The sequence below is a fragment of the Ceratotherium simum genome, chromosome 1 (genome assembly GCF_057802395.1).
Source record: "Ceratotherium simum simum isolate JZ-2026a chromosome 1, ASM5780239v1, whole genome shotgun sequence".
In the NCBI taxonomy this organism is placed as follows: domain Eukaryota; kingdom Metazoa; phylum Chordata; class Mammalia; order Perissodactyla; family Rhinocerotidae; genus Ceratotherium; species Ceratotherium simum.
This window is the reverse complement of record NC_141900.1, coordinates 74,397,472-74,419,169: the sequence shown is the minus strand read 5'-3', so window position 1 is coordinate 74,419,169 and position 21,698 is coordinate 74,397,472.

The following is a 21,698-nucleotide window of genomic DNA, read 5'->3' as shown; positions in this document are numbered from 1 at the left end:
TTGCATTAATATATAACCTAAAATTTATTTTTTAACTCGTTGAGACTAGATTGAAAACAAATAATGAATGAACTTGAAAGAACTGTTTCCAAGGTTTAAGCAACTGCATAGAACTGGCTTGTAAACTGAGCTTGATTTGCCATTCTCTTGAGAATTCTGATCCAGGGGAGTTAGACTCTTTAACGCACAGGTATACAAAGGTAAGTGATCTAATGACCCGCCCTGAAAATGTAAAAATGAAAAAAGCCCCACCTCTCCAGACGGAATTATTCATCCAGATGGTATATTGGAAGCTTTTACTGCTGACTGCATTCTTAAGGCTTTCATTTTTATTTCGAAGATCATTTCTTCCTTTAAAGATTTCTCCTAGTTAATTGGAAACAGTATGACCTAATGGAATGAACAAAGGATAAAGGATTGCAAATATTAAGGTCTAGTGCTTTCTCTGTCAGTGACTACTGCTTTGCGTTTCAACCACAGTACATTGCCCCTCTGTCTCCATTTTGTCTTATGCAAGATGTGGAATTTCCACTTTCAAACTGGGAGTATGTTAGCGAACACGGGAAGGAAGGATGAAAAATGTTGCCCTCTGTGACAATATTATTATAGCAATATTATTATTTATGAGACAAATAGACATTCATACCCTTGAAGTATATATGTTAGAGAGACCCAAACTTCATAAACACATTTGTTAGCATCCATTAACCAGTACAACTTAATACAGTCTGAACCTGGGACATAATTGTTGAAGAAATCCAGTGTAGGAAGTGACCAGAGTTGAACTGGGTTTATACAATAAATTCTCCAGGAGGAAAGGCATATTTTAGCTAGAATTTTTAAAAATTAAAATTATTCGTAGTGTTTTGAAGGTAAAAAGACCTTTAGATTTCCTTTTAAAGAAGGGTCTTTTTTGAAGACACACCCTAATGTGACCCCCAGTGAGTGACACGCCTGTATAATACCCTCCCCTTGAGTGCAGGTGGAACTTGTAACCTGCTTCTAAACGACAGAGTGTCTCTCTTGTGATTACATCTTGTTATATAAGACTTTGCCTTCATAGACTAGAGCTAGAGAAATTCTACTTCTGGTTATGAAGAAGCAAGCAGCCATATTGTGAACTGCCTATGAGAGGGCCACATGGCAGGAAAGTTTCTAAGACTCAAAAGCCTCAGTCATATAACTGTAAGGAAACAAATTCTTCCGACAGCCTTGAATGAGCTTGGAAGCAGATTCTTTAGTTGAGGCTTTGGACGAGGACACAGCTAAAACATGCCGTAATCATGACCTGTGAAAACTGTTTGATAATATCTGTTGCTTTAGCCTGTTAAGTTTGTGGTAATCTCTTACTCAGAAGAAGAAAATTAATATAGTTAAATCTGTTCTGATCCTGCAATCAGTGAAATAATTTTACCTTGCACCCCAATATGTATATGTTTATTTGTACATTATGTACACTACTGCTCTAAAACTATGGATTAATTATCACTGAAGTAATTTCTTTCCTATTTTGTCAGACAAAGATAAAAATACATAACAGTTCTAATATTTTATTCTTGTCTATCCAATGGATTACCTATAATACAGGTAGAGGTTCTACACACACATTAGAGACCTGTTTCTTTAATCTGGGATTTCCAAGGTTGTAGGTCAGTACCAGTGCAAAATAAATTTAGTTTTACTTCAAAAAATTCCTTATGTATTAAAACCTACATATTGTTAATATTTCTACAAAGTTCCAGATGTCCATCTGCTGCTGCTTTGACTAGACTTTACTAAATACTCAATAGTGTGGATGAGGAAAGAAGTGAGACACTGAAGAAGGGGGTGGAACTGAAGACAACATTGCTCTGGCTCTGGGCATATAATTTTGTTTAATCTTTAGGTCAGGCCAAGGGAATCTGAAGTTTGCTTGTTCAAATGATAGCAGCCTATACTTGGTAGATTCTATCTATATTCTATCTATATATGGGGTATTTATATATGGGATATTCTATCTATACTTTATCTTGGTGTATTCTATACTTTTACTCTCTCATACTCTGCCCTCTTTTTTTATTCAGAATTTTAGAAGGGAGGTCAAGTTGGCCACAGAGTCAGGAAGAGAAAGACACTATATGTTTGTTGTGGAAAATGACTGGCAGAAGCCCCATTTTACTCAAATTTTAGGGACAGCCACATCATCTATCCTCTACTATGCAGAATATCAAGTAGATTTCAAGTTGGCTGTTTAAACAATCAATGACTGTTGATAGATTTCATCTCCTATTACTAACCGTTGAAGAGTTGAAGTTGAAAAAGTCTTGGAAATAAAAAGATATTTGTCATTTATTCAGTAATTACCATGTATCGAATGCTATAATGGAAAATTGACCCAAATTATGTCTTTTAATTCTTATAATAGCTCTCAGGATTGGTAGAGCAGAGTGATTAAGAGCACTGATCTGGAACCAAAGTGCAGGGTTCATATGCCCACTTGATGTGACCTTACTTCAGGCTCCTACATCATTCATTCATTCATTTAACAAATACATATTGTCACATTCTATGAGCCCTTCTTCTTGGCACTGGGCATTCAGTAGAGAACAAAGTAGGCTAAATTCCTCACAGAGTTAGGTTCTAGTGGGGGAATCCAGATGATGATAAAATAAACAAATGGTAAACAAAGAAATATATAAAATATTAGGTGGTGGCAAGTGCTCTTAAGAAAAGTAAATCAGAATAATTTGGATGGAGAAAAATGAAGGAGGGTGCTATTTCTGCAAAATGGTCAGGAAAGCCTTTCTGAGAAGGAAGGTGTCCTTTGAGCAGAGATTGAAAGGAAGTCTGGACAGAAGCATGTATATATCTGGGGGAAGACATTTCAGAAAGAGTGAAGAAAAAGTACCAAGGCCCTATGGAAGGAGCTTGCTTGGCATGTTCCAATGAGAGAAAGGAAGGCAGTGTGGCTGGAAAAGAATGAACCAGGCAGAGACTGGTAAGAAATAAGGCCAGATAAGCCCAGAGAAACAAGAGTGGAAATAGAGAGACCGGCTAGGGGGTTATTGCAATAATTCAGGTGAGAAAAGATGGTAGCTTTGACTATTGTGATAAGAAGTGGTAGGATTCTGGGTGTATTTTGAAGGTGCAGTTATTTGGATTTGTGGATGGATTGGAGTGGCACGTAAGAAAAAGGAGTGAAGAGTGACTCTAAGGTTTTGGCAAATGGAAGAATGGAGTTGCCATTTACTGGGTTGGAGGAAACTGGAGTTAGAGCATATGTGAAGAACATATAAATAATTCTGTTTTGACCATGGCAAAATATGAGATGCTATCAAATATTCAAAGGGAGATACTGAGTGAACAGTTGAATACACAGAGTTCAGAGTAATGGTTGAGTTGTTGTCAGTGTTCAGTAGTATTTAAAACTACAGTACTAGGATGATGGTCATCAGGTAAACACTAGGTCCCCTCTATCTTCTTCTCAGACTTACTTACTTGGTAGTATCTTGACTATCTTAGAGCCTATATTAATGTTTTCAATTTTAATAAAAGTTCAGGAGATTTGTTTTTGTTTTTTGCTGAGGAAGATTCACCCTGAGCTAACATCTGTTGCCAGTCTTCCTCTATTTTGTATGTGGGTCACCGCCACAGCATGGCCACTGATAGATGAGTGGTGTAGGTCTGTGCCTGAATCTGGGCTGCCAAAGCGGAGCACACTGAACTTAAGCACTAGGCCACCGGGTCTGGCCCAGGAGATTTGTTAATAGGGAAAGAAGATCTGTTTAAACATTATCTCCAGAAATGTATCAAACAATATATTACTCATCCATCATTCTACATCTCAACCAGAAGGGGTGATTTAACTTAAAAACATTTAACTTATAGACCAAGAGAAAAATATTATCCACAGAATAGATGTATTCATGTGTAAGTATTTTTGGCATATATTTCTGCTCTTCAGATCTACCCTGTTATGTGATAAATTATTTCCTTTTCTTATATTTTTTCAATATTCCCTTTGCTTGTTTTTTAATGCTCCTTTCTTTTGCCTGGGCCTCTTTATTTACTTTGTATAATACTTCACTTTGCATTTTCTTTTCAACTTTCTTTAGTGTTCTATCCAATCCCCATTTAGGCTCTCAGATGTTTTCATGCCCTTAACAACTCCTTCTCTGTCGTCTTTTCTATTCAATTTTGACCCTCAGCAACTGGTGACATTTAGCTTGGAGAAGGGGAGGACAAAGTTTTGACTTAAATGCTCTCAATTCACTCTACAAGCATTTGTGGAATAAGGCTCTTGGTATAATATAAATTTAAGCTAGATATCACGAATTGACTGTCTTATTGAAGACTCAAGCCTGGTTGGGAAAACATAATGTTCCCAGATGAAGAAAAATTAGAGGAAAACTACGTGGCAATGTAGAAATAATGGCAAAATTTTATAGCAAAAGTATACAGACAAATATTGAGGTGCAATTGAGTAGTTGAGTACTGCAGTGGGATATTGTTTATCTAACAAAGGTTTACAGTATCTTAATATATTTTACATTACCTTAAATTATGGTAAGGCATAAAGGTGTAATATGAGAAACATGTAACAACAGGTGAGGCAGGGGCACTAACCAGTCACACTTACACTGGGTATCCTTTGTGAAATGGAAATTAAAACCATTATGAGATACCACTGGGCACCTATTAGAATGCATGTTTTTAAAAAGTGCTATTGAGGATGTTAAACAACTGAAATTCTCATATCTTGCTGGTGTGAATGCAAAATTGTACAGCCACTATGGAAAGAAGTTTGACAGTTTCTCATAAAGTTAACCCTACCTTTACCGTACAACCTGGCAATTCTAGACCTAGATATTTACCTAAGAGATATGAAAACTTGTATTCACATAAATACTTGTAAGGGAAAGTTTATAGTGGCTTTATTCATAGCTGCCCCACACTGTAAAAATCAAAATGTCCTTCAGCTGGACAAACTCTGGTGCACCCATACAGTGAAATATCATAAAAAAGAAAGAAAGAGCTACTGATACATGCCATAGCATGGATGAAGCTCAATGCATTAAGTTTAGTGAAAGAAGCCAAATTCCAAAGACTACCTTATAATAGGTGATGATTCTTTTATGACATTCTGAGAAGGCAAAAGTATACGCACAAAAAACATATCAGAATTGCCAGGGGCTTTGGGTGTGGTGAGAGATCGACCACAAACAGGAATGAGGAAACTTAGGGGGTGATGAAACTTGATATTTTGATTTTGGTGGTGGTTACATGAAATACATAAAATATTAGGTGGACATACATATATGTATGTCAAGATTTATAAACTTACACAATAAAAAAAGGTAAATTTTACTGTATGTTAAATTGTACCTCAATAAACCTGGTTTTAACACATAAAAAGAAAAGAAAAAAATCTATTTTCTGAATATACTAATCAGGTGTTTCAGAGTTGAGTTTGAGTTTGAATAGTCTATCAGGGGAGAATAATATCTCCTGTATCCTAGAATTAATTCTATTTTATTTTTATCATAAAAAATGTTTTCATTTGATCAAGAATATAGTTTTAGGAGGAATTCACCTACAGTATGGAGGGAAGACAAGGACACCTACTTATATATACTGATATTCCTGATGCTAAGAGGACATAGGTTAAGCAACAGTAAAAGCTATACCATGTACTGAATATCTCCCTCATGTAAAGTGTTTCATATATAATCTCTCTTATTTTACAACAGTCTTATAAGATAGATACCATTATTATCATCTCTAGTTTAATGATGTGAGAACAGTTTCAGAGAATTTAAGTATCTTGCCTAGAACATGGATGAGCCAGGATTCAAACAGATCTTTTTGACCCCACAGTTTATGTTATTTCTCTGACGCCATCCTGTCTCCTAGGTCATTTCCACAAATGTCTTCACAAAGAGAGAATAGTCTAAATGTGAATTATTTTATATTTTAGCTAGAATTATTAAATACTGAATTTCCCTTCTCTAAAACTGAGGCTGCTCCATGAAATATTGAGCACTTACCTAGCCATTCAAGGCAGGCACAATTTGAGTCCAGATTAATCTCCCACAACTCCCCCTTTGCACCTATGCTCAGAATGATACTTTTTTTGGTGGGGTCTTTGCCATCCGTTCCAGATCTCTTCCAAGATGTTAGCATCTGGAAAGTGGAAAAAAAATTAAATTTTTATGCAACCCAGGATAATTATATAATTATTCAGATATACTTCTTACATACTCTGAGTCCTTTAAAGAATCTATGTCCTCTAAATAACTATAAATTCTTTAAAGACAAGAGCTGTCTCTTATAGTTTCTGATATACGTCATAAATCAACTCCAAAACCCTCCACCTAGAAGATATTCAATAAACATTTTTTGAAGGAATAAAGGAATGAATGAACGAATGAATGAATGAAAATGACAACAGAGAATAGAGAGAAAAAGCTTTGGAGTGGATAGAGACCTCTATCCAGGTCCTAGCTATTCTATTTACTATATGGTTGATGTTGGGTTAATTATTTAACCTAACTGAGACACACATTTCTCTACTATAAAATGAGGAAAATAATAGCATCTATTAATTGTTACTTGTGAGGATTAAATGAGAAAGAATATGTAATGTGTTTAACATGGTTGCAAACATGTAAGTATTCAAGGTACAGTGTTTATTAATAATATTAGTAACTATTATTCTGTGTTGCTTCATTAATAAATAAAAATTATAAGTTAATAATAATATTTAGATGCCTCCCCAAATTTTATCTATTCTTTTAATTTTTCTAATTCCTGACACTCATGCATGATTTAGAGAATGTGATTCTGTGACTAGAATGATGTAGTCCACTTTTTAAGTCGTTTCCTTGCATGGGAAGGTGGTTGTAAGGGCAAGGAGAAGTTGGAGTGGCAGCTCTGGGTTTTTCATACATCTCCATATCCACGTCTGCTACCATCACTTTACATAGAGGGAGTCATTTGAAAAAGGATTATTTTGATATAAAAATAGTAATGAAAATGCTGTAAAATAAGTAACAGGAAAATTATTCTCAGTTATTCCTAAGGTTAATGATTGGTGGCTCCAAATATGGCTCAAGCATCAGCTGAATCAACCTCTGGATTTATGCCTATTAAATTAACGTTAGAAGAGTGGGTCTGTCAGGAACCAATTTTCAAGAGAGCCTGAAGAGCCTCTTAAGGACAGACCTTGTCCTGATGGAAGGGGAAGCCAGCCAGCAAGGTTTTGCCAGACACAAGGCCTTTGTGTCCAAAGGGAGAGGCTGTCTCTGAGTGAGCGTTTAAATAGCCTTTAGATTTGCCATTCAGTTTAATCAATAAGTCTGAGTCCTTCTGAGGAAACAGGGATAAAGGTAGAGTGGCTGTAATTAACAATGGAAATAATTATTTCATGCAGAGTGAAATTATTTCAAGCTTCACCGCACTGAAGACTTGAGACAATTCAGTTTCATTTTGTGTCCTCAAATTTTTTAGCAAATCAGTAGCAGTTGGGCTGCTAGATAGAGGTGGCAGGCTGTGGCTGTTGGAGACTGGAGAATGAGATGAGCAAAGTGCTGAATACGTCACACGCTGAATGAGAGGGCATGCTCTGGGATACACAGGAAAAGTTCTCTTGAGACTACATCCTTAAGGAAGGGACACTTTATCAAGAGCCTAAGAGAGAAAGTACAAACAAAACAGAGGTTCACACATTACATTAAGAGTTTTATTTAAGAGAATGGCATTATGCTACCAGTGAGCTGTTATTATATGCAAATATGACACTACCTGTTAGTCTTTGGGTAAACGTACCTTCTGAGGTGCCCTAGTTTTGATCTCTCTTCCTCATTGTCAGAGTGATTTCTATTTTTATGGAACAAAGAGTAACTTAGCCCATACAAATTGTGACTTTGGCCATTTTGCACTTCAACCAGCTCTGCTAACTGATCACAGCTAGGGCAGCAACCAAGACGATAAAATAAAGACAATACTTGCAAGTGTGGTTAGAAATTGTAGTGATCCTGTATAGTTGAGTGTCCATTCAGTCTGTGCAGGAAAGGCAAGGAGACAAAATATTGGTGAAAAAAGCCTAAAGCAAGTAATTAGTAGCAGGGGGAAGCAATTGCCCATTTAGATTATTACACTTCACTTTGTATTGGTATCAGCTTCTGAATATTTCAGCAGCATTCATTTACATACCCACTGAGGATTGCTGAGTAGAAATTACCCTTTGTTCTCAGGCATGGAATTCAGTGGGGTTACAAGTTATATCTACACTTTGGCCCCTTCAAATAGAAAGAGCTTTGTGGTGATATGTTGAATGATATGTAATCTTCAGTTTTGTTAAATAAAACCACAGGATTTTCCTACAGAGTCATTTGTAAGTGTCCACATCATGAGAATCAAAAATTTGTCTATCGTGAAGATGCTCTTTGGTGAGAATAATTTAAAAGTAGTTGTAAGATGTTAATTTGTGGCACCTGCATTTTAATACTTGTCACACGCATCTCTCTCAGTTCCTTTCCAGTACTACCGCTTGAGCTCAGAGATGGTAAGTGTCCTTCCCAAGGTCACGCAGTGAGGTGAGGAACAGCAACCCAGGTCTGCTTTAGCCCGCTACGCTGTCTCACTCTCAGGCCTGGGCAGATGACTTGCTAAGGGCTACCAAATGAAATTCAGGTGTCGAAAGGCAGGTTGCTCTTAAGTGAGTAAATGAGTATTAAATGCAGAGTATGTGATCTGCTAAGAACCATCTAGGCCTTGCACACAGTTATTTGGATAGAAAAAAAATAGAAAGCAAGTTTTAGACTTCATACACAGATACTAAATAAAACAGTTGATAAAGAATGGAAAACTCTGAATAGAGAGGGAAAATATTCCCCCAAAGAACTTTCTAAATCACTAAAGTGTCTTTTTCAAGCTATGTTCTTATCTCTTTCCACTCTTGCTCCACAGTCTCCTCAAAGACCCTCTGCCAGGCAATTTCAGATGTATTATAAACACACTTTTGTGAACAAGAGCAATAATTCTCCTCGATGCAGGGCCCTGCTGCTGATGACAATCAGCCCCAGGTAGCCTTTCACTTACCAATCGCTGTTGGCTCCAAAATAAGTTTTGAAAAAAGTGAATCGGAGCTTAGGATCCAAATGATAAGTAAAATGAAGGAATGCTTGTGTTTTCACAGCTTGTGTTTTTGAGGTGGTCAAAAGTCACTGAGCTGACCCACCCCCAAGAGCCCTCATCATTGCATTCATCTATTAACAACCATTCCCATTTGAGTTCAGGCTGCTAACCTTTTCTCTAGAGTCACGTTTGAAGATTAGCCTTGTAGTCAGGCTAATAACAATTCCTCCAAAATAAACCACAACCTATATTTCCCTGTTTTTCTGTTTTAAAGTTTTGGCTAGTTTATTAAAATTTTGACATCTGGAAGCAGGGCATACCTTAAACTTCACATCGGAAGCACCTATTAAATGAACACAATAGGAACGTTAGGATTTTTTAGAGAAGATGTTGAGTTGGAAAGATTTTCACCTAGACGAAGGTTGTTTTGATCACTGATGAACTTAGCTGGTCACTAGCAGTCAACGATAGTAAAGACTTCAGGGTGACACCAGATTTAAGTTAAAAAAAAAAAAAATTAAAGCCATCTTGTATCAGGCTAGGGTGGGTAGATTTACTCAAGAAATTTTGGTTGAATCTCTGCTCAGTGCACTGAACCATTACTACATTCAATGCACTAGACTCTGGACTGTGCTGAACTCTTCTTGCCTTTTAGAAATTTTCATTCTTGGTAGAAAATACGAGGGCATAGAGAACTACAAAACAGAACAGTGGGAACAACAACTGAGTTGGACATGTAACAAAGAACTCAGACAAAAAAGAAGCCATTTTGGCTTGGGTGAGAAGGGAAGTTTCACAGAGGGGTGGCATAGAATGGAATTTAGATTTCAATGAGTGCAGATTGTCATTTTAAAACAATTAGTAAACAGTTCTATTTTGTGTGCCCAATATGTTCAAAGATATATACCAGATGCTGTGCACGACCACAAAGTTAAATATTGAAGTTTAGGAAATACTGCTCTGAAAGCAGAGAATTGTAGAGGAATACCTAAATGTGCTTGGTGGAGTCAGTGAAAGTTTCAAAGTAAATGTTGTTTGTGCTGAGTCTTGAAAGGTTGGTAGGCCTTCAGCAAGTGGGCAAGAATGCAATGCCATTTTAAGCCACCTTGACATCACATATAATAGACTAAGTTCATGAACTAAACATATGCCCCAGAGAAACCTAGATATTAGACAATCCATTCACTGGAGGGAAACAAGTTAAAATCATCTCTTGCTTTCATAGGCTTTCTTTGAAGGAGATTTCCTAAGTGCCTACCCACCATTCCCATATTTCTCTGGAATACAAGCATACATGCTTTCTGTTAGAACACTCACATTTTGGTTCTAAATCTAAAGTTGAATATCTGGTTCCCTTTTAGATTGATTACCTGTGCTCGTCAGTAGTAAAGGTAGGGAATAAATGATCACCCCCAAAGAAACCTATTTTGGTTTGAAATACAATCTGGTCTTTTCTGTAGCAGACTGAATGGGGTAGAAATCACATCCTTCTAGGGGCCACTGTTAACATGAGTCTGTGTATCCAGAGCTCCTGCTGACCAACGGCAGTTGGAGGGTTGCCGTGTAGAGGGGAAAAGTCAGTTTGTATTAGAGTTCAACTGGATATAATATGTGAAGTAAGCCCACAAATGCATTCAAATTTTCAAGTACATTTTCAAAGATCAAAACAAACCATAACTAGCTGGATTTGAATGTAAGGAGCATTTGTAATATGTATTTTTGTACTAACCAACATCCCCAAATGTCTATGTGCTTATATAAATATGTCTGTATAGAGTAGTAAAAGGATACTTATCCTTGTTATTATATATTCAGGTGAGACAAACAGCTTTTTGCTGTTGATTGTCAGAGTGTTTTATTGAAAGCTTGTATTCTACTAAAGAAAGCAAGGTCAGTGCTAGGGTAAATTTCTGGCAGATTATTTAAACTTCTGAGAGGGTGAATGCCATTTAGAAATAATGTGGTTTTGATTAAATAAATCTGTCTAATAATATTAAGGTGCTATTTCAATGCTAAGAACAGACAAAGCCAATCTTAGGTACTAAGAGATGGGGGCAGAAGGTTGGGGTCATGGCGGGAAGGGATTTGGGCACTGGTTAAGACTGACACTGAGCACAGGAAAAAATGAAAAATAAAACTCCCCTTTATTTCTGTATCAGAGGATGGTTTATTTTTGTTTAAATTTCTCTTTGCTTAACTAAATTTTCAACAAAGTGAGGTATGAAATTTGAATATATTTCTAATATGGAATGGAAACAATAGATTTTCTTTAGTGATATGAAAATAAGACCTTTTGTTTTTAATAATTTAGTGAACATTGATAATAAAAGTTATAAGAGGTAAAAACAAGGGGTATTGTTATTATGATTCAAGTATGTCACAAAATTCTCATGCAGATTTTGAAATGTTAAAGTAAGTTTATATCTGTATTTTCCTAAATTATCATAAGCTAGTGAACAATTCCCATCTTTTTTATTGATCTAAAATTCACAAGCATGGAGAATCCCAGTAAAGCCAGAATTTTTGTGTTTACCTCATTTGATAAAATACAGTTCTTTATCCCAAGAGAAAACATTTAAAATCTTATTAATATTACCCCCACAGCACCTTTTTATATTCATTAGCTCTAAATTAGTAGTAGTTTCACAATTAGGCTTTAAACACACAATTAATATTAGCACTGTTATAAAAAAAATTATTTGGGCATGTTTAATTGAAACCAAGACTCCAACAAATTTTAAGAGCCTTGCAAACTGAAACTACATGAGATTGATATTTACATCCCCAAATCATTGACGTCTTAAAGATTTTATTTATTCAGCTTTTTCCCCCCAAAGCCCCAGTAGATAGTTGTATGTCATAGGTTCACATCCTTCTAGTTGCTGTACGCGGGACTCGGCCTCGCGTTGGACGGAGAAGTGGTGCCTCCGGGTGCTCCCGGGATCCGAACCCGGGCCGCCAGCATCAGAGCGCGCGCACTTAACCGCTAAGCCACAGAGCCGGTCCTCATTGATGTCTTAACAGGACAACTATCATTATACCCATTTGACATTTGTCATCAAGTTGGTTTTGGTGGGCAGAGGGAATGTGTTCACTTTTTTGAGGTGAGTTAGACACCAAAGCCAAGGGACACCTAGTAAGACAAAAATAATAATAACAAAAGGAAAATAATAGATAATGAGAACCCCTGGCCACCCATAGCAGATTAATAATGTGTTATGGGATGATGAAATAACACATATGGGGAATTTAGACATTGGAAAGCAACATGTTTTTGTTCTTAGAACACTTTGTCCATTTTTTATTAGCAAATTGGTATTGGAGGAAGGAAGGAAAGGAGGAAGGAAGGAAAAAAGAAAGAAAGGAAGAGAAGAAATGCATCGACTGAGGTAGAATTTCTTACATTGAAGGTTTATAATTTCTAAAAGTCTTGGAAAACATCTTGGGGTATTCTTGAGGAAGGCAACACTGTGATTTGACCTTGGACAGATGGATGATTCATTAACTGTACAACTGCAAGTTGATCTTCATTGGCTCAGGTTATCTCCATTTTATTTCTATAGTTTTCTTACCATTCCTCATGATACCTCACTTCTTCTGAGCTAAAAAAAAAGAAATAATATTTTTATTCTCTTCTTTTAAATCCTGACATGATTTTTTTTCTTTTTGTGATACAACCCACCCACCCTGGAATGATCCTTGACATAGTTGGTACACTATAGGTAACTCACAACTCTTTAGGTCTTTGCAACATGCTAGACATTTTATAGTAATAATATTTCTATTAGAACACATTTTTTCTGTATGCTAAGGAAGATTCACCCTAAGCTAACATCTGTGCCAGTCTTCCTCTATTTTTTATGTGGGTTGCCACCACAGCATGGCTGCCGACAAGTGGTGTTGGTCCACACCTGGAAACTGAACCCAGGCTGCTGAAGCAGAGTGTGCCGAACGTCACCATTAGGCCACGGGGCCAGCCCCTAGAATATTTAGAATATTTTTAAGTTACATTATTTATTATTTAATTTTTATTTGCTCTTTTAAGAAATGAATTAGCTATATTAATTTAATCCTTTCTTAACCTTTTGCTTAATTTCTTTCGTTTTCTTAATATCTTTTCCTTAAAAAAACAACAACAAAAAAACCAACAAAAGAATCTAGCTCTTACTTGTGTATTTCCTTTCTTCAAAAGTGGAACCATGATTCTCAGGTAGCTTGGATTTCCCTTTCTAAATTATCCCTGTCCCTTCTTCACTCCTCCTCCTCTCCACATTCAATCAGTCAACAAGAACTCTTCTGTTTCGTCAGTAGAGTCTCACATCTGCCTTGTTCTTTTCTTTTCCGCTGTCACGGACCTAGAAGAGACCCTCATTAATTCTCCTAGGGATTCTTGAAATGTTTCCTAATGGGTCTTTACAAGTAACTCCAAAAAAAAAAAATCTAGTCAGTGAATTAAGTTTCAGAATTTGCTGTTGGCTTGTCCACTGCATCACTGTGTATCCTCTATTCCAGTGATTTCTAAACATTAAAAAAAATTCAATAGTAAGGATTTTTTCATTGTGATTTGGTGTGTCTATAATATGAATTTTTATGTCTATATCTGTATCTATATTATATCTGCAAAATCTTTCATGAAATAATATTTATCCTCACTGCCTGGGATGGGCTCTAATATTTTTTCTACTTTATTCCTTTCCATTCTCTTCCAGTATACAGTCAATTTTCATTATTAGTGGATTCTGTATTTGCAGATTTGACTAAATCTTAAAATTAGTTTGTAAGCCTAAAGTCAATACTCATAGTACTTTCATAGTCATTTGTGAACAGGTGTATGTACAGCATGGTGAAAAATTTGAGTCACCAGATGGGCACGTACTAGCTGAGGTTGAACAAGGTGAGATGCATTGCCTTCTTGTTTTAACTCTCATACTGTAAGTTTTTCACACCTTTGTGCTTTTTGTTGGTGATTTTGCTGTTTTAAATGGCCCCCAGCGTAGTGCCGAAGCACTGTCTAGTGCCCCTAAGCACAAGAAGACTGTGATGTGCCTTATTGAGAAATACGTGTATTGGATAAACTTAGTTCAGACGAGTTATAGTGCTGTTGGCCATGAGTTCAATGTTAATGAATCAACAATATGTATAAAATAAGGTGTCTTTAAACAGAAACACACATAAAACAAGGTTATGTATTGATAGGTGTAGGAAAATGTGCCAGAGTCTCACAGGTACAAAATCTTGTATTTCCACTACGGGCGGTGATTCAGTATTTGCTAGTTCAGTGTTTGCAGGGTCTCTATAGAACATAACTACTGTGAGTAACAAAAACCAACTTCTTTCAATTGAAAGAATTCTGCTCAGGACCCAGTGAAGTTATTTCATGGGCTGACCTACAATTTGCAAAACACTGCCTCACATGAATCATTTCTCTCAAAGTTTACCACTAGGAAAAGCTTTGTTTTTCAGGAGCAAATTGTAGCTATATTTTCTTTTCTCTGAGAGAGTTGTAACTTGCTGCTTTGTACTTTTTACCTTGCCTGCCAGGAAACTTAATGAAGGTGTTATGCTCAGTTACTGCAACAGTATTAATCCTTGATGTTGGAATGTTTACTTTTCTGTTTTTAGCCCTGGTTTCCTCCATTTATTTCTACCATATTAGTTTTGTTTGATTTTTTTTTTTGTAAAGAGTCTTGAAACCTCTTGGGGAAAAGATGGAAATGAATAAGTAAATAATAGAAACAAGTCTTCCTGGAAGAAAGATACAGAGATAAGAGGCTATCTTTTTAGTAGAGACTTTAAAATATAACATTATTGTTAAATGCTTTGATAGTATGTGTTCTCCTTATTAAGTTGATTTTTTTAATGTGTTATATGTTAACTTAAAAACGTTCTTTGTGAAGATGAAGTAGACAGGTTTTCCGAAATGTCAGAATAATTAAGTAAGGCTTAACAACTTAGGATAACAGTGTAATAAAATTACAAAATGTATGTTAACATGCTCTCTTCTAAGATCATCTATCTCCTCGTTATTGTGTTAATAGTCACCAATATAGATGATATCATAAAAAATTCTTGCTGTTCCTTAGTAAGAGCAAAGCAAGTATAGTATGGATAGTTAAATCATCAATAGTGAACATCTAGTCATAACCAATAATTTTAATATTTCTACTTAATTTACTCACTGGAGTTGTTCAGCCTTTCTTCCCACATCTCTGGGTCCATTAATGAAGATAATCATAAATAGTCAAGAGTTGCTGTACCAAATTCCAAACTAAGTGAAAGTTTGTGTACTTTCCTTGCTTAACCAACTCAAGGTATTTTATGGAAAGTGTTTCAGTGAAAAAGATTAATGAATAATAAATTCATTAATATTAAAATTCTAATATTACATTTTGCCACAATTTGTCAAAAAAATTTAAAAAATTTGTGAAACAAGTAATAGAGGACATGCTATGTGAGTATATTCTCCTAACGTGTTAATATTACAATTGAGGAAAACTCTATTGTTCAAAATAATTGGCAATGTTCAATATCTGCTAAAGGATACTATGTCTCCTAAGAGATCCACAATTTAAAATGGCCTCCCAAAATAAACTTTCTATAGTTTATCTCTAGTTTTTTTTAAAACAACAGAATTAGATGTTTTTCTATTTTCACTTACTAAAGAACTGAGAATATTATAACTCAAGGTTTATTTTTAAGCAGTATACCAATATTCCATAAAGTATAATCTTCACCATTTTCAGAAAACTTGGTAAACATCGGTTTCACGAGTACCTTACATTTTTTGTATCAGTCCATCAGTAAACAAGTAGTCAAAAGACAAAATACATACGCTTATTTTACTGGTAAGAGGATGGTTCATCATTTTGTGTCAATTCATCTACTTCCATATTTATATTTGTATATAAAAAACCCACCTACAAATCATAAGCATATACTATAAAACACCTTAAGAATCAAATATGGTGAATTTTGAATTGAAAAATTGGAATAGAAATTAATAAACATTACTCATTACCAGTGAATCTCATTATTTGTGTTAATGGAAAGTATGCTTTGGGTTAATTACCAAGAATAGTTTGTGGTTGATAACAACAGCTTCTAATCCATGCTTCAAGTAGATATCTTCTCTAAAAATGATTCATATAAATAATATATTTACTCATTTATGTTAATCTGACCATGAGAGCATTGAACTGTAATGATGATTATGTTCTTGTAGTTGACAGTTCTACAAAGGCCTTGTGCCATTATTTTATATTAGAAAAGTCAAATTTTACCATTGCTGGGAAGAAATAAAAGGCTCTTACATTTTTTAATCATTAAAGACTTGTTAAAGAGTATTAATCAGCAATCTACATTTATATCACTAATATATGACTAATACATCTGAAATATATGAGAGGCAGAACAATGTAGGGATTAAGCATGTAGAATCCAGAGCCAATAGCTTGGGTTCAAGTCCCTGTTCAACCAGTTACTATCCCTGTGACCTTGGACACGTAACTTAACCTCTCTGTGCCTTAGTTTTCCTCATTTACAAAATAGGGATCATTATATGATATCTGTCTTACAAGGTTGTTATGAGGAGTAAATGAGTTAATATTTATAAAGTGGGCGAAACAGAACCAGGCACGTAGGAATCATCATGTAAGTGTTTAAGTAAATAAATAACTAGGTGAGAGGATTTATAGCTCTTCAGATAAGAGATGGTTATTCCAATGTTCAAAAAAATGAACGAATTTTTGTATATGAAACTCAGAGATTGTGTAGAAATAGTAGTTTTGAACAGTTTTAAACAGAATTACCACTCCCCCACCTTTTTTTCCCAAAAGAAATCACACGGGGAATCTCGAAATAGAAAACAAATTGATGTTACTGAAATGGGGCAGAAGGCCTGGATCTTTGCCCATGCTGCCTTTGGTTACCCCTCTCAGAGGCCTCTGAGTTATGCCATAGACTCCTGAATTTCTAAAGACAAAAGTTTAAAAATCCGTATCCTTCTGTTACAGATGAGGTAACTGAAGCTTAGAGTTGGTAAATGATTCACATTCAAGATAACACAGCTTATTTGCCTTCAGCAAACACTAAAAACCAAGGATCCTTGTCCATAGCACACTCACTCCCATGGCTCTCTCAAAGCCCCAAATGTTTGGGCCCTTATTGGGCAAGATGAAAACAGATTTTACTGTTTAATTTCCAGGTAATCCCAATGTCTCACTTTAGAGACACATCTTCTGAAAAATATTCCTACAGTTAAATGCTTCTCCCTCCCAATCTATCATTATGGCCTATGTGAAAGGAAAAATAAATTTTAACTTTCTTTTTTGCTTGTCAATTGAGTAGGCTCTCCATGTGCAAACTAACTAAGGCAAGGTCAACACAGTGTTAAAATATATTTGAATGTGAATTTCACCAGCGATAGAGGATGATCCTAACATCTAGGAAAGGGGTGGACATTCAAATTATAGCTTATATCTACACAACATTTCACGCTGTACAAAATGTCTATACAAACAATAATAGGACTCAAAACATTCTAGTGAATGGAACAGAGGATTCAAAAGATTGTGGAAGTTAATAGAGGTAGTAAACAAGACCCAAGATTTGAGTTGGGCTCAAATCTAGTTGAGCTCAATTTTCATACCCTTTTTAAGACTTTAACAATTGATGTGTGGGTGTCTATTTTTGATTGCTAATTATATAAAAATCAACTTGTACAAGTGATTGGAGCTAAGGTAAAATATTAGCTATATAGCACAGAACAATAGTACAGACTTAGAGAGGAACCTAAAGTTTATAATACTGAGAAAGTGCTTTTGAATGTAAGCAGACTGTTAAATTTTCCCTATTCTTGATATGCACAAATATGATTATTTTACAATTGATTTCCTTTCTTTGTGCCTCGATGAACATACAACTTAATGTATCACAAAACAATTTACTATCTCAGGGCCACAAATATATGGTGGCCATTAATAGCTATTTCACACATTTAAAAATAAGTGAAATATTTAATGATATGATTAGCTTTTGCCTATCAGAATTTCTGAAGTTGGAGAAAACGATACTAATTGGACTGCTGAATCACTAATTATATCATATTGAAATAAGCCTTAATCTGGGATTGTGAATAAGGTTAAGGATTGTGGCATCACATCTATAAGCTGCTAGCCTCTGTGTGGTCATAAAAATTTGGCTGAATATTGCTTTTTAAATAGAGCAAAGTGACATGAAAAAAAATGTGTACCATCACCTGCTCCTCCATTAATAGGATTCTCTGGCACGCAAATCACTACAGTGGGATGACGCAATAGGGCATAAAGACAATGAATCAGGGAATAAATTGAGTGTAACACTAATCATATTCACTATGAACCGAAATATATACATTTGATGGCCATGATGGCACACCAGTGTTCAAAGCCAAGTTAACTTCTCTCTATAAAAACTCAACAGCCTGCTACAGTCTGTGTCTGGCATCAAGTTCTATATATCTACCTGTGTTTTCAGTGTGGAAACCCAATTCCTAAAGGAAAGGTCATTATCATTGTTAAGTTTTATAAGAAAATTGGTACGTACCAGTATCTATTTAATAACGGAGACATCACGAATGTCAGACTTAACACACTTTATAGAGTGCTAATAACTCCTCAAGTATATCCTTGTCTCAAGTTGAAGTCAGTATTGGAAATTTTATATTACCTGCTCTCCCTGAAAGCATTAAAAAGTATTTCTGTAATAGCTAGGCTAAAAAAAACAGTGACTTTTTACAACATTGCCTAAGTTTTGGTTCAATTTCAAAGCTGATAATAAAGTCAATGATATTGGCATTGGAAGGGGATCATTTTAACCACATATTATTTTGCGTTGCCTTCAGGATGAATTAAAGCATTCATGTGTGCCTCTGTTTGCAAGCTTGTAAGGTATATATGTTTTAGATACATTATTAGTTACCTCAAAAATGCTTTTTTTTCACATTTCTTTTAGTTCTGAAATTGCATGGATATAAAATATGCATTTATTCAGAAACTAAACAAAAAACTTTAGTAATTTTTGCATTGCAATGACCCTAATTCAAGTCCAGTGATGGACTGAAAGAGGTTGTTTCTCTTTCTATTACATATTTAAATTAAAAATAGGAAAATGTAGTTTCTACTAATGAGTTTTGTAGGGCTGTTTTAATATGATGTCCCTTAGGATATTTCCTCACTCGGTGTGAAGGCTCCTAAGAGGTGTTTGTGCACCTGATTAATTCATAAATGGCACTCAAGGCTGCACATTTGCCCAATCCCAGTTAAATCAAAGTAGGCGGCTATTCCTCTGTAGGATGCATTGCAAATTGCGATGCTCTTATTATACACCTAATTACAGCACTCTACACCAGTCTGATTCTTTCCATAAATTCTTATAAATGTGATGTCCATTTTAGAAGTTAGAGATCAAGGTTCATTAAAATGACTTCAATCCATATGATTGCAATGGAACAGTGACTTGTGACAACAGAAAATTGCTCTGAAATTCTAAGAATATATATATGTAAAATATGGAGAAATTAGAATACAATGATTTACAAAATTTTGTGTTATAAATAATAATAATCAGTCACTATGAGGATACAAGAGGAAAAAAGTGAAAAACATCTGAAAGGATAGATGTAGTAGTTTTGGAATGAGCAACCGATAAAGAAAATTATGTGTTTTGTAGCGTAGTACTTAACCCTTCTATGCCTCTGTGCCTCATGGGGGGTGGTAATCCAACCTATCTTACTGAATGTGAGAATTAGTTAATATGTAGAGTGCTTAGAACAGGGCCTGACACATGGTAAGTTCTATGTAAGCTTTTATATAGAGCTTTTTTTCTCAACCACTGCTCAATCTAACTCTCATCTAAGTGAGATGTCCTGTTTTCCACTATTTTGCTTTAGCCCAAACTAGTCCCACTGCTGCTAAGATGAATGTTCAAGTATCTTCTGAATCCCATTGTGTCTGGGGATATACAAGTTCCATCTTTATAAGTTGAGAACCATTCTACTGAGCTGAATCTGTAATTTAACTCAGTCAACTAACAAATCAGCTTTATTATTTAACTGCTCCTGTGATGTAGATACCAGGTCCAGGAACTATCTGAACGTTTATCTAAACCTGCAGGCTACTTTTTCAATGTGGTCCTTTCCTTTTACTCAGGAGCTCAAAGATGTCAAATATTATATTAAAGAGAGAAAATGAGTATGCATATTATTAATGTTTTAAATTAAACACAAAGAAAAATGAAGCTCAAAGAAGTTAATAGGCTTATCACAAATTTGACAACTAGTTAATGGTGTGGGTAGAACACATGGCTTGTGATTCATAGACATTTTTCCTTCCACTCTGCATTTTATCATAAAGCACAAGAGACAGAAAAAAGAAACTATGAAAAGGCAAAAATATAAATGTGAAAACATATTGTGAATGTCAGTCTAACACTTTTTTCTTTTAATTCAGCAATCACATAGTCACCCAGAATTTGAAACTCTTTTGTGACCTTTCCATCTGACACAGCTGAATTGTTTCAAATCAGCTAAAAAAACTTAGACATATCATGCTGACTTATATGGTCTAACAGGTATAACAGCAAATTTTTTCTCCTAGATAAAGATGTTGTAAGTTTTAGTAATACAGAGCCTTTCACTTATAAAATTATCCAGTTTATAAAGCACAATCATCAACATTTTAAAATACTTTGGATGTGTGCCATATAACCATCTTTTTTTTTTTTTACATTTTAGACCAAAGCATAGAGAAACTTGACCATTTAATAAAGCTGTTCTGACACCAGTCAAAATAAGGTAAAGGATTAAGTGATTACATGTGTTGGTAGGATAAAATTTCCATTAAGGTTGAATCGGCAGGATGATGCTCTAATCTCTTATTGGACAAAGAACTACATTGTATTTAGAATAAATGACATACCTGAGATTCTGGTCCCTTAACACTGGTGTTTCACTTTGTATATAGTGGCAGTAATGGTAATATTGGTAGGGAGACAGGTTGAGGCTGAATCCCACTACACCTTATAAAGGGAAGAGAGAAGTTGCTTCTGTTGGTGTTCTATCCATACTATTAACTACTTATAATAGAATGATAACTTGCTCATTATTAGCTTGCTGTCTAGCGTTAGCCTGAGAAGTGGACTAATATTCAGATTTGGCGTAAATAGAATAAATAAAATTGTAAAAACTTTAACTTAATCAAGTAAATCTGAAAAAATACAATTATAAAATAAAAATTACTCATTTACTTCTCAAAGAGTTTAAGGTGGTAGGATATACTGGACATTAGTCAAGCTATATCCTTATAAATATTACTTCTGAATGATATCCCTAACAGTCATATTGCCTTTATAAAGACCTCCAGGTATGATCTCTTGAGATTTTAACTGCATCCATGTATGAGTAGCCCATGCTATCTCTAGATGAAATTCATTACAGGATTTTTTCTTTTTTTAGTGAGTGATAGAGAGAAGGGGTGAGTGAGATTCTAATAAATCACCAAAGCATGTATTTTTTTTTAAAAAGTCTATCAAGCTATATAAAAGTC